Source organism: Mustela putorius, unplaced genomic scaffold (genome assembly GCF_011764305.1).
Source record: "Mustela putorius furo isolate JIRA1106 unplaced genomic scaffold, ASM1176430v1.1 tig00537227_pilon_pilon_pilon, whole genome shotgun sequence".
Classification (NCBI taxonomy): domain Eukaryota; kingdom Metazoa; phylum Chordata; class Mammalia; order Carnivora; family Mustelidae; genus Mustela; species Mustela putorius.
In genome coordinates this window covers 40,603,608-40,614,847 of record NW_025422368.1, presented here as the reverse complement: position 1 = coordinate 40,614,847, position 11,240 = coordinate 40,603,608, and the positions used below count along the sequence as shown (strand labels likewise).

General features: G+C 41.8%; 1 pseudogene; it reads left to right on the top strand.

The window, feature by feature from the left end:
• Positions 1–245: 245 nt before the first annotated feature.
• LOC101689698 lies at positions 246–2,268 on the top strand (annotated as a pseudogene).
• Positions 2,269–11,240: the final 8,972 nt, after the last annotated feature.

Below are 11,240 nucleotides of genomic sequence, written 5' to 3'. Positions count from 1 at the left end.
ATGCAAGGCAGTGTAATGGTTAGTCTATCCAGAAATAGGATTTAACTACTCGGGCAAGGACCCTGGCAGATAGCACAAACACACAACTAAGATGCCTCTTAAGAATTGAGCACACTCAGTGAGGTAACCGTGCCAGAGTTGTCATGATAGACAGTGAGAGGTTTTAAAAGCTGAGTGAAATGGGCATGTGGCAGCAGATAACCTACACAGGGCCAGGAAACCACCAGAGGTCGTTCTGCTGAAACATGGGAGGAGCACCATTTGCCAAGCAACAGGGATATGCTGGTAGGGAGGCACCAGTATCTTTAAGGTCAGTGGTAACTGTCCTCTGTAAGCCATGGCTGGTGGTAGGAGAGGTCATCCTTGGTAGCAATGGGAGTGATAAGATCCCCTGCCCAAGAGAGACATAATTATGGTAAAGAGAGGCAAAGTCATAAAGGCAGACAGAGGGGGTCTATGCTCAGAGTAATACGGACATTGTTAATAGAACAGTGTCCCTAAGGGCAAAATAGCTGGGCATTGAGGGAGGATATTACTTAATCCATTAAATCAAAAGAGATTAAGGATAGATAACCAGGAGGCTGACGTCACTCATCCCAATATTTCTGAACCTGAGCCAATTTTTAGACCTGTAACCTAAAGAAGAGCTAGGTTCCCAGGAAGAAGGACCCTGAAATACCACAGCAAGTGAACACAGTAATGATTCGGCCATCCTTCCCTAAAGAAACTTATGGCCATTTACTAGGGGAAAGGGACAATGCCACCCAGACACTCAAAGCATTTCCTTGGCTCCCTAAACTCATGGGATCGCGCGGGAGCTAAATAATAAATGGAATTCCGGCCTGGGTCTGGCTCCTAGTGAGTCCACTGGGACTGTGGACAAACCCAGTGGTCATTTCCCTGGCTCCCAAATGTGTGACTGAAATAGATATACTTTGTAGCTCGTTGACCCCCTCCATTGGTTCTGAGCCTGAGGAGGTCAGAGTTATCCAAGAGGCCAGGAATAGCCAAGTAGAAATCTCTGAAACTGTCCCTTCCCCTCAGCCAAAATAGTAAATCAAAGACAATACTGCATCCCAGAGAAATGACAGGGAGGGAAAGAATGTTTGGACTATCTCTACATTTCCTATTGAGATCAATACGCTTCCTAGCTAGGTCACTTTAGGAAATGAACATCAAGTTTATGTCATCATGAAGGCCTCCAAACTAAAAAAATAATTTCTAGTGATGATTTCATTATAGCCATTACAATCCAATTCTATTATGATGAAACTATTTGAAAAATCCACAAAACCTTTTAAAAAGGGGGTTTGCCTATATGCTATCTCAGGTACTCTTAAAAACACATTCAACTAAAGAGTGCTTATACTGTTTGCTAAGGGGAAAGAAAAAAAGCTTTTTAAAGAAACTGTTTTTGTCTGGGAGGGACGGCGGCGTCCATGGAACGGTGCTGCTGGTCAGGGTGGTGGGGAGCTACCGTCACTGGACCTGGACAGCCTAGCCATCCGACCCATGCCAGATTTACTGGTGGCCCACTCAAGGTGCACAAGATCACCAACCCCTGACAGAGCCCTTCAGGATTTCTGCCTGTCCCTCGGACCAACCATGAAGAGATCATTCGGTACCACACAAGATCATCACCCACCTTTGAAAAGAGAAGTACAATGCTGATGATCATCTGTCAGCCCGACATGGGGTGGACAACTTGGCCTTCATGTCTCTGCTCAGGGAGAAGCCGCTCGTGGGGCTGCTACATATTTCTCGGGAAGACACCAAGAACCAGGAGGATGTGACCCGAAAGTGGTATGCTGAAGCTCCACTGTCTCCGCTCAACTTCTTCCTGGCCGCCGGCAGCGCCAGTTTGCTGAGGAGATGCTATTTTGGGAGCACTGGCTTGAGAACGAGGTCGGACTGGAGAAGCAGCTGTACCGAGAGCCTCGGGAATGCCAAACCCTGTGTCTCGGCACCTAGGCTCTCAGAAATTATTTTCTGGAGCTGTCCCAGCTCCCCGGGACACCTGTGTCTTTGGCTCTGTTGCTCCAGGCAAAGCTGCCCGGTGGGAAGCTGCAGGCCCACCTTTGAGGGTTGCACAACCTCTGGGCCTACTGCACACACAACCTCAGCCTCCACTTCCCCTGAGATGGAGCTGAAGTGCCACTTCCAGGCCAGCCCTCGGTGGGCCCGGACACTGAGGAGTGACCACACAGGCACGGGAACAAGATCCTATCCGTGCCGGTGAGACTGACAGCCCTGTTAGCCTTGGGGTAGCCATGGGCTAGCTTTGCTCAGTCATGTTGTCTCTATCCTACGGGTAACCCTGCTTGAGCCCCAGGCACATGGTCTTTGGGCACGGCTGAGGATGGCAAAACAAGGAGGAATGATTTGTCCTCACACTCGCAGGACTGATTTTTCCAGCACCATGCATTCCAGAGGCTCCAGTGTTTCCCCATTGTTGGTATGACTAGAAATGGAATGCCACTCCCACAGTAAACACAATCTGTCCACAAACAAAACACAATCTTTGTGAAGCGTGTGTGTGTGTGTGTGTGTGTGTGTGTGTGTGTGTGTGTATGTGTTCATGTGTAGAGATGGTATAGTGGCTCTATTAATTTCTTGGCCCTTAATGACTTCAGTTAATAAAATAGGAAATCTAAGACTGACCTCCCAGAAAATAATAAAATGCATGCATTAGCCTTCTCTCCTTCCCTTTCTCTTTCTTATCTCATCAACCTTCTTGCCTCCAGTAACTTCTTGTGATGTTTTAAGGACTATGGCAGAGCATCCAGAAAAATGAGACCAGATTATAGTGTTCAGCAATTGCTATGTTTTCCTTTGCAGAGAGACTTTACTTTTTGTTGTTGTTTCGAAAGAGAGTTTTAAGTAGGTAAAATTTAGGGAGAGCATGATCTAATGGGAAGATTTTTTTTGACATTTCAGTGGAGCAGGCTTCATGGGTCTTTTCTAAAAGGGGGACCTTCGTTCCTTGGAGTTTTGCTTCAGACAAGATGGCAATAGCACATTGAGGGATTCCTGGACATTACAAACTGTATCTTTTTCATATCCCTGCATACTTCCCACAACTAATACATTGTTTGGCAGTAGGTGATGAAAAGCACAGGGGTCTGGCAGTTGGTAAATAGTTCTGATCTCCCATGTATTCCCGTAAATGTTCATGAGTTCTCCATATTCACCTGATCAGGGTAGACAAGGTCCTGCCCCATGTGACCTAGTCTCCATTCTGGGTGCCTTCCCCAATGGTTAAAGATGTAATAGGAACAGAGAACAGTTATTTAGAATTATTTCATGTCAACTATTCTTGCTCTTAAAATACAAAAACAGAACGTCATGAAATTTACATTTGACCCTTTTTGTTATTAATGTGGTGTTATATATGTTTGAATAAAAACAGTTAATGCATGTGAATCATTTAGTTCTAGCACTAGAAAAGACCTCTAAAAGAATCTGAACAAGACTGAATTATTACTATCTTCATTATTACTATCATCTACATCATACTACATACTATGGATCATAGAGCACCCACGTTTTATGTGGTCAACATAGTGTTTTCAACTTTTTTTTTTTCAATGTTTGCCATTTTTAGAATTAGGTGGTAAAAGGGTACCCGGGTGGATCAGTTGGTTAAGTGTCTGCCTCTTGATTTCCACCCAGGGCAGGATCTCAGGGTTGTGAGATCGAGATTGGGCCTTGTATCGGGCTTTGCGCTGGGCAAGGAGTCTACTTAATATTCTCTCCCTCTCTCCCTCCCCCCCCCGCTTTCCCTCTCTCTAAAATAATCATAATAATAATAAAAATAAAAGTAATAATAATAAAATTAGTTGGTAACATTTAAAATATCAGAACATTACAAAGGTTGGATGTTTGGCTGCTGGATCTACTTTCTCATGTGACACAGTCATCAGGCGCCAACTTGGGCTACTCTCCCATTTGACACACTCCTCCCCATCCCTCATTTGTCCCCCCCTCCACTGAAGCAGGCCATTAGTAGCTATTTACAAGAACATTTGTGCTGTAGTCTATTTTCACAACTGCCTGCTTTTCTTTTTCTTCTTTTTCTTCCTCAATGTTTCTAGTCCCTGTGGGCATTTCAGTTTAAATATCTATCAAAGAGAGCAATATTTGCTAATTGAAAGGGACATCACAGTGTTGTTATATCACTTTTTCACCTTCCCCTTCTTGCTTCTGTTACTGGACGATTGTTTCTACCAACCCGTGTCCTTCTTTAGACAACATGGTCTGAGTGAGGGCTTTACCTTGGCAACACAACTCTCCTGGGAAGAGAGTGTGTGGCCTCTGTGTCCAGTAACCTGACAGAATTTTCTGGGCTTAACCATTCTTGCAAATATAATTTCTGCTAGTGAGTGGAACAGACACGAGGCTGTTTCACAGAATCTGGGAGCTTTTACACTTGTTCCCAACCCATCCCCCAAAATAACTCCTCCACATTATAATTACATTTACATTCATGAAATCGAGTAAGTAAAAGTTGAAATTCCTTTTAGCAAGAATTCTATGGCTGTGTATTCTGTACAGTTCTGAACAAAAAAATGACTTAGGCAATCCAGAAGGAATCGGTTGTCTAGTATTCTGTAACTGAAGATAATTAGGTATTTTAACGTTCTCTTTTTGACTCCTTACTGTGTTAGCATTTAGAGAGACTATGGTAAAAATCATATCCACTCTAACTTTTATAAATCAGCTTTCCTTTTCCTCTTTTTGGGAGTAAGCTTTACCAGTTAGTGAGAATGATAAGTTTAGCCCTCAACTCTTTGTGGAGTACTTTAATATTTAATTCCCAAAGTTACTCTAAGATTTTTTTATTATTGTTTGTCCTCAGAGAATCCCAATGCCAACAAATGTGACTTCATTCTTCTAAGTAGCAACTGGTTCAAACATTGGAGATGTGTATGTATTCAGAAAATCTTCCAAAAATACCTTTGTAATTAGTGGACTGACTGATGACACATCAATGGGTTATCAGAAGAAACCGAACTTCTAGCTTTGTTTTTCCACTACTCTTCAAATTTGATTTCTGGAACTCTTCCCTCCTCATCCCTTCCCAAGAAGAAATACTGTCTAGCTTTTCTACTGGTCTTGGATAATAAGTGAACAGTCCTACATTTTGGCATTTAAAATGACCCAGTCTCTAACCCTATGACTATTAGCCCAGCATGCTCTAAAAATCATTTTAATCCAATTTAAAGCTTTCTGTGTAGACTTTAGTTGAGCATGGGCACTGCTGTTTTTACCCCCTTTTCCTCACTTGCCTTCTTCCCTCTACTTGCTGGTCCTGACCCCTGTAAAGTTGGATCAAGGGATAGAGAAGATGACAGCAAGAGCTTCGACAAAACATTGATGGCCTAGGAAGGCAGATGCTCCAAGTGAATTCTTTTTCTCAGTCAAGGCTGTTGCTGGCTCCTCAGTTATCCTTCACCAGGGACCTCTGACTGCTACCACCTTGACATAGGCCATTGTCTGATTACCATTGCCTCCTTGGAGGGCCACTGTTTGGGTCACATCACCTCTCCAGGTCACCACCTGCTTTTTGAGTAAGATCTCCTCTAAGGCAACCCCAGGCTGACTCCTTTTTACAGGGTCCACATCTGAGCTCCAAAAACACAACCTTTCCCTACCACCACTGGAAGTGAAGTTTGTCCTATCCCAGTCCTCCTAACTCTGTGATCAGACACAGTGGTGTGGCCACAGCCTTTACGCTTCCTTCTTTGTGGGGGTCAGATCCCAGTCCTTATGTTTTCAAACTCTGGCCAGAGGGTAGGGGGTGGGGGAGGGGAAGGTTGTGCCTGTGAGTCCCCTGAGACATCCCCTTGAAGCCCTGTTGTTGTGTGTGCTGAAGTACATCCAACAATCTTTTTTCAAAGAAATTCTCTCCCCATCTCTTCCAGCCCAACTAGAAGGAGGTGATGCTGGCCAACTTGGGTTCATCCCCCCCACTCTTGGCACATCCCATATGGGTGGCCTAGTAACTCATATTTTAATATAGTGCACTTGGAACTGATCAGCTTATTCTTGGACTTTGGTATTTCCATCAAAACTGAAGCAGAATGACCCCAGTGTTATCATCTAGTTACACAGTCAATCCTCTTGACTTTGTCTCTGTGGTGTGTTAGAGCTGCTTGTGAACCATGGCCATGATTAAAATTCAAATGCTATAAACCAACAATTAAATAAATTTGGTATTTTTAAAAGGTAACAAAGACTCAAAAGTTGCCATTTTCTAATTATTTCCCTCCATCTTGTTATCTCTGCTTTTGAGATTATTTGCTTATTGTAAATATGGTAAAAATAACACAGGGGGGTGTGACATGGCACATTTGGGGATGTCACTGCGGTTGCCAGAAATTAGATATGGTGGGAGTATTTACACCAAGGAAATTGGCAAAGGTAACAAAATCAGGTGCCTTCCCCTTCCCCATGAGTTCCTTAAATATTTACAATACACCACTGTTGAGGATACATTATTCAAAGATGTTAAAAACTAGCAAGATAGCAGGTGCAGTCCAAACTAAGGCAACTCATTTCAATATAAAAAGGCTACTTTGTAAGTGCTAACATTTCCCCAGGATCAATAGATTCAGCATGTTCAAACAAAGCCTGTGTCTCTCTCTGCAATGCTTGCAGTTCTTGGGAGATCAAATTGGTTCCTCTTCACAGGTATCCACCCTTAATACGTTTTCAAGTAAAAGTCTGAGATTAGACAAAGAAGCCCCTGCAGCTGCACATTCCTTGGCAGCCCACACCATAAATGCTTTTGCAAAAATGCTTCACCCAACTTTTTAAACTGTTCTGGGCTGCATTTAATAGATGATGAAAATAATGACTTTTAAATATGCCACTGCACAATTAGGCCACTAAAGCAACTGAGACACTTTGAGAACCTTGAGCCTAGGAAATAAGACAAAAATACCCGCAGGAAAACAAAACAAAACAAAACGAAAAGCAAAATATCTACAGGAAAAAGATAGAACTTGGAGGTCAAAATTTGCATCTACATAGTCAAATTGAATAAATGTGAATGACACTGTAAAAGAAACAGCCTCTCATTTCTCATCCAATAGCATATATTTGAGCATTAAATAACCTTTTCATTTTGTTTTGCTCCAGCAGACTTCGAGGAAGAGCTAACGGCACCATTGTTTCTCAGAAGGCGGGAGAGGGTAGGGAATGCTCATTCTCTAAAAGTGGAATCTTTTTCATAAATCTTAGAAGGAACTTGTTGACATGAGAGTTGTTGACTTTAAAGAAAACCATATGAAAGCAAAATTATGAGACCTACAGGACAGGATTGTTGTTGAACGGAAGAACCTTCTTTATGAACCTGACCTCTTTCTGCCTGACACAGTTCTGAGCTCCCCTAACTTTTCTATCTATCCCATGAGGAAGACTTCCCAACATATATGCTTATGACCATATCGATTACGGCCACCCTCCCTTCAGATTGGTTGTCCCCCCTTCACTAGACTGGGGGTTACAAATCACCTTTGAATACCACCTTTCAAAAATCACTTTGGATAGCACTTTATATCCAACAAAGGACATTCATGTACACCATTTCAGATAAGCCTCACAGTCACTCTGTCAAAGAGAAAAAACAGGTATCATTGGCTCTTCCGTATTTTATTTTTACTTTTTTCATCATCATAATCTCCATCCCCTATTTCTCCCATCCCCTTACCCACCTCCCCTCTAGTAACCAATCAGTTTATTCTCTATAGTTGAGTCTGTTTTTTGTTTTGTTTCTCTCTCTCTCTCTTTTTTGTTTTGCTGGTTTGTTTTGTTTCTTGAATTCAACATATGAGTGAGATCATATGGTATTTGTCTTTCTCTGGCTGACTTAATTTCACTTAGCATTGTAGTCCCTAGTTCCATCTGTGATATTGCAAACGGCAAGATTTCATTCTTTTTTATGGTGGAATAATATTTCATATATATATCTCTCATTTATATATGTGGCATATATATGTGTATATACACACACATATATATACACACATTTTTTAATCCATTCATCTATAGATGGACACTTGGGTTGCCTCCATAGATTGGCTATTGTAAATAATATTGCAGTAAACATAGGGGTAGATGTATCTCTTCAAATTGTGTTTTATTGGCTCCTCTTTAAAAAATGAATTGACCCATCTCTCTGGGCTAATAGCTCATAGAACAGCACAGAGAATCTTGTGCTCCTATCTCCTGATTCTGGGCCCAGCAAAGTCTAGTAGAAAGAGTATGTATAAGTTTTTTATGCTATATAACAAATTCCCATAAACGTCAGCTTAAACCAACATGCATTTGTTGTCTCACAGTTTTGGTAGGTCAGAAGTCCTGATGTGACAAATCTGGATTCTCTGTTTCCTGTCACAAGACTGAGGTCAAGATATGGGCCCTGCTGTGGTTCTTACCTAGAGCTCAAGATCTTCCTCCAAGCTCATTCAGTTTGTTGGCAGAATTCAGTCACTTGAGGTTGTAAGACTGAGGTCTCTGTTTCTTCACAGATGTTGTATGTAGCTCACTCTTGAGCAGCTGGAGACTGGCCTCAGTGTTTCACGGGGTAGTCCACTCCCAACAACAGTAGCTTGCTTCCTCAGAGTCCTGACTTCTGTCAGGAGTCTCCAACCCCAGAATGTGATAATCAGAATGACTACCCCATCCTTAAGTCTCATGTTCCATCCACACCTGAGGATGGGCTTATACGGAATGTGGAACTTCAGAGGAGGGAGACTCTTGGGGGCCATCTTGGAATTCTGCCTATCACCAGGCATGAATCTCTGTGCACGAAGAGAACGTCAACTTTTAACTCTGCACTTGTTGGCTTTGTGATTTACCTGTTTTGAGCCTTGTGTTCCTCAAAATTAGGGCAATCCTACTCAGAGAATTATGGTGAGAAAAAGAAGCGCTTCCATCTGGTCAGTGTTTAACATACAAAATTCATTCACTGAATACTTTCTTCTGCTCTTGCCAGTGCGCGCCAATGCATATACTGTTGGACGCAGGTACACCAAGTTAACTCAGTATTTCTTCCGTTATAATAGTTACAAAGCAGCATGTTGCAAACTATGACATTTGGCTTTGTGCATGGACAATGGAACACAGAAAGTCAAAAAAGATGACAGGCTCTTCTTCCTTATCCCACCCTAATGAGGATCTCCATTGGATGCTCCTTGTGTTATCTCATTAACCCTAAAAACACTGTGCAGTAAGTATCACTATCCCCATTTAACAGGCTAGGAAACTGAGGCTCAATGCACATGGCGAGTAAGAGGCAGAGTTCATAACTGTGGATCTCAGCCTGTAACAGGGTATCCCACGAAAGAGCCACTAAGAAACCAAGACGTGAGTGTGTGTGTGTGTGTGTGTGTGTGTGTCTGAATCATTGGGAAGGAATGCAAAGAATTTCCCCTCCCCTCAGGGAGAAGGCTGGGCCCCTTTACCCTCAACAGAGAGTGCACAGATTTTAAAATGTTGCAAAGGGCCATCAATTACTATTGTGAGAGGAGAGGAACTGAAAGAATATTTTGTGAGTAAGGACTGGAGAGAGGGACTGGAATTATTGAACGTGATCTGTTTCTGTCACTGTTTAGTGCTATTTTTAAGGTTCAAAATAATGCTTTTGGTGCTGTTGATGGAATGTCATTATTTCCATATCTTTTAAAACCTTCAAATATGAAACAAGATCAGTGACACTATTCCTGAACTCTCAGCTAAATAAAAACAAGAGAATGAAAAAACAAAATCTTGCTGAACCCATGTTCCTATCCAGAGGATGATTATTTCTAATCGAAAAGAAGATACACTCATTTAGGAATATTACTCCAAAGATCTCAAAAAGGAGAGGAGACTTAATAACTGACAAGACAGAATTTATTTATTTATTTTAAAGATTTTATTTATTTATTTGACAGAGAGAGATCACAAGTAGGCAGAGAGGCAGGCAGAGTGAGAGGGGGAAGCAGGCTCCCTCCTGAGCAGAGAGCCCGATTCGGGACTCGATCCCAGGACCCTGAGATCATGACCTGAGCTGAAGGCAGAGGCTTAACCCACTGAGCCACCCAGGCGCCCCAAGACAGAATTTATGCTGCAAAAATAATTCTTACTTTAGTTTAAAGATTGTCTGAAAGGGGGGAATATGGACATAGCAATCTTAAAATGGAAGCAGGTAACATTCTGATGACACGGCCATCTATACTTAGAGAATGAAAGAAGGGGAACATGAACTAGAAATGTTTTCTTCGAAATAAAAGCTACATCTTTCTAGGAACGTGGTCTCTGTAAAAAGAAGAAGTGAAGTGTTCAGAGTATAGAATAAGAGATGGAAATCTTTGAAGCTGAACGCATCAGAGAAAACTATTTGGAGATAGATTATTACCATTTCTTCTTCATTTCACCAACTGGTAGAGAGTCAGAAAGAGCTTTTCAGCAGCTGGCTCACTTAAATTTTATTTATAGAGGATTTAGCTCTGAAGAATAAGGAATATGTTGAATCTAAAAAAAATTTTCAAAAAAATAAAAAGATTTTCATAGGCTGAAATAAGAATTTTCTTTCTTTTTAAAAAATATTTTATTTATTTATTTGACAGTGCGAGAGATTACAAGTAGGCAGAAAAGCAGGCAGAGAGAGAGGGCGAAGCAGGTTCCCTGCTGAGCAGAGAGCCTGATGTGGGGCTCGATGTGGGGATCGATCCCAGGACCTGAGCCCAAGGCAGAGGTTTTAACCCACTGAGCCACCCAGGCACCCCAAGCATTTTCTAGTAAAATAAAGGTTATAGTCCTTTGCTTGGAGACAAATATCTAACTTTGTAGGTAGATAGAGATCACGCACTTGAGTTAGCAATAATAGGCTGTAGGCAGATTGTGTTGTCTACCCATTTCCATTTTCCCTTCTTTGTTTAATTAAAAAAATTTTATCGAGGCATAGTGGACACACAATATTATATTAGTTTCACTTCCTTTCTTCCTTAATAATAAAATCTGGATTTTATTTGGAATCACAATGTGCTTAACTAAGACTATATTTCTTACCCTCCTATAAAGAACGGTTTGGCCACCGAGATATAAATGGAATCCTTTGCAAATAGTTTTATGATACTATTTAAAGGGTATTGATTCATGTAGGAGGGGTATCTCTTCTGCATCTCGCCCTTCCTTTTCTCCTCTGGAACACAGATGTAACGGCTGGAGCTCTAGCCACCACATTGTGTCCA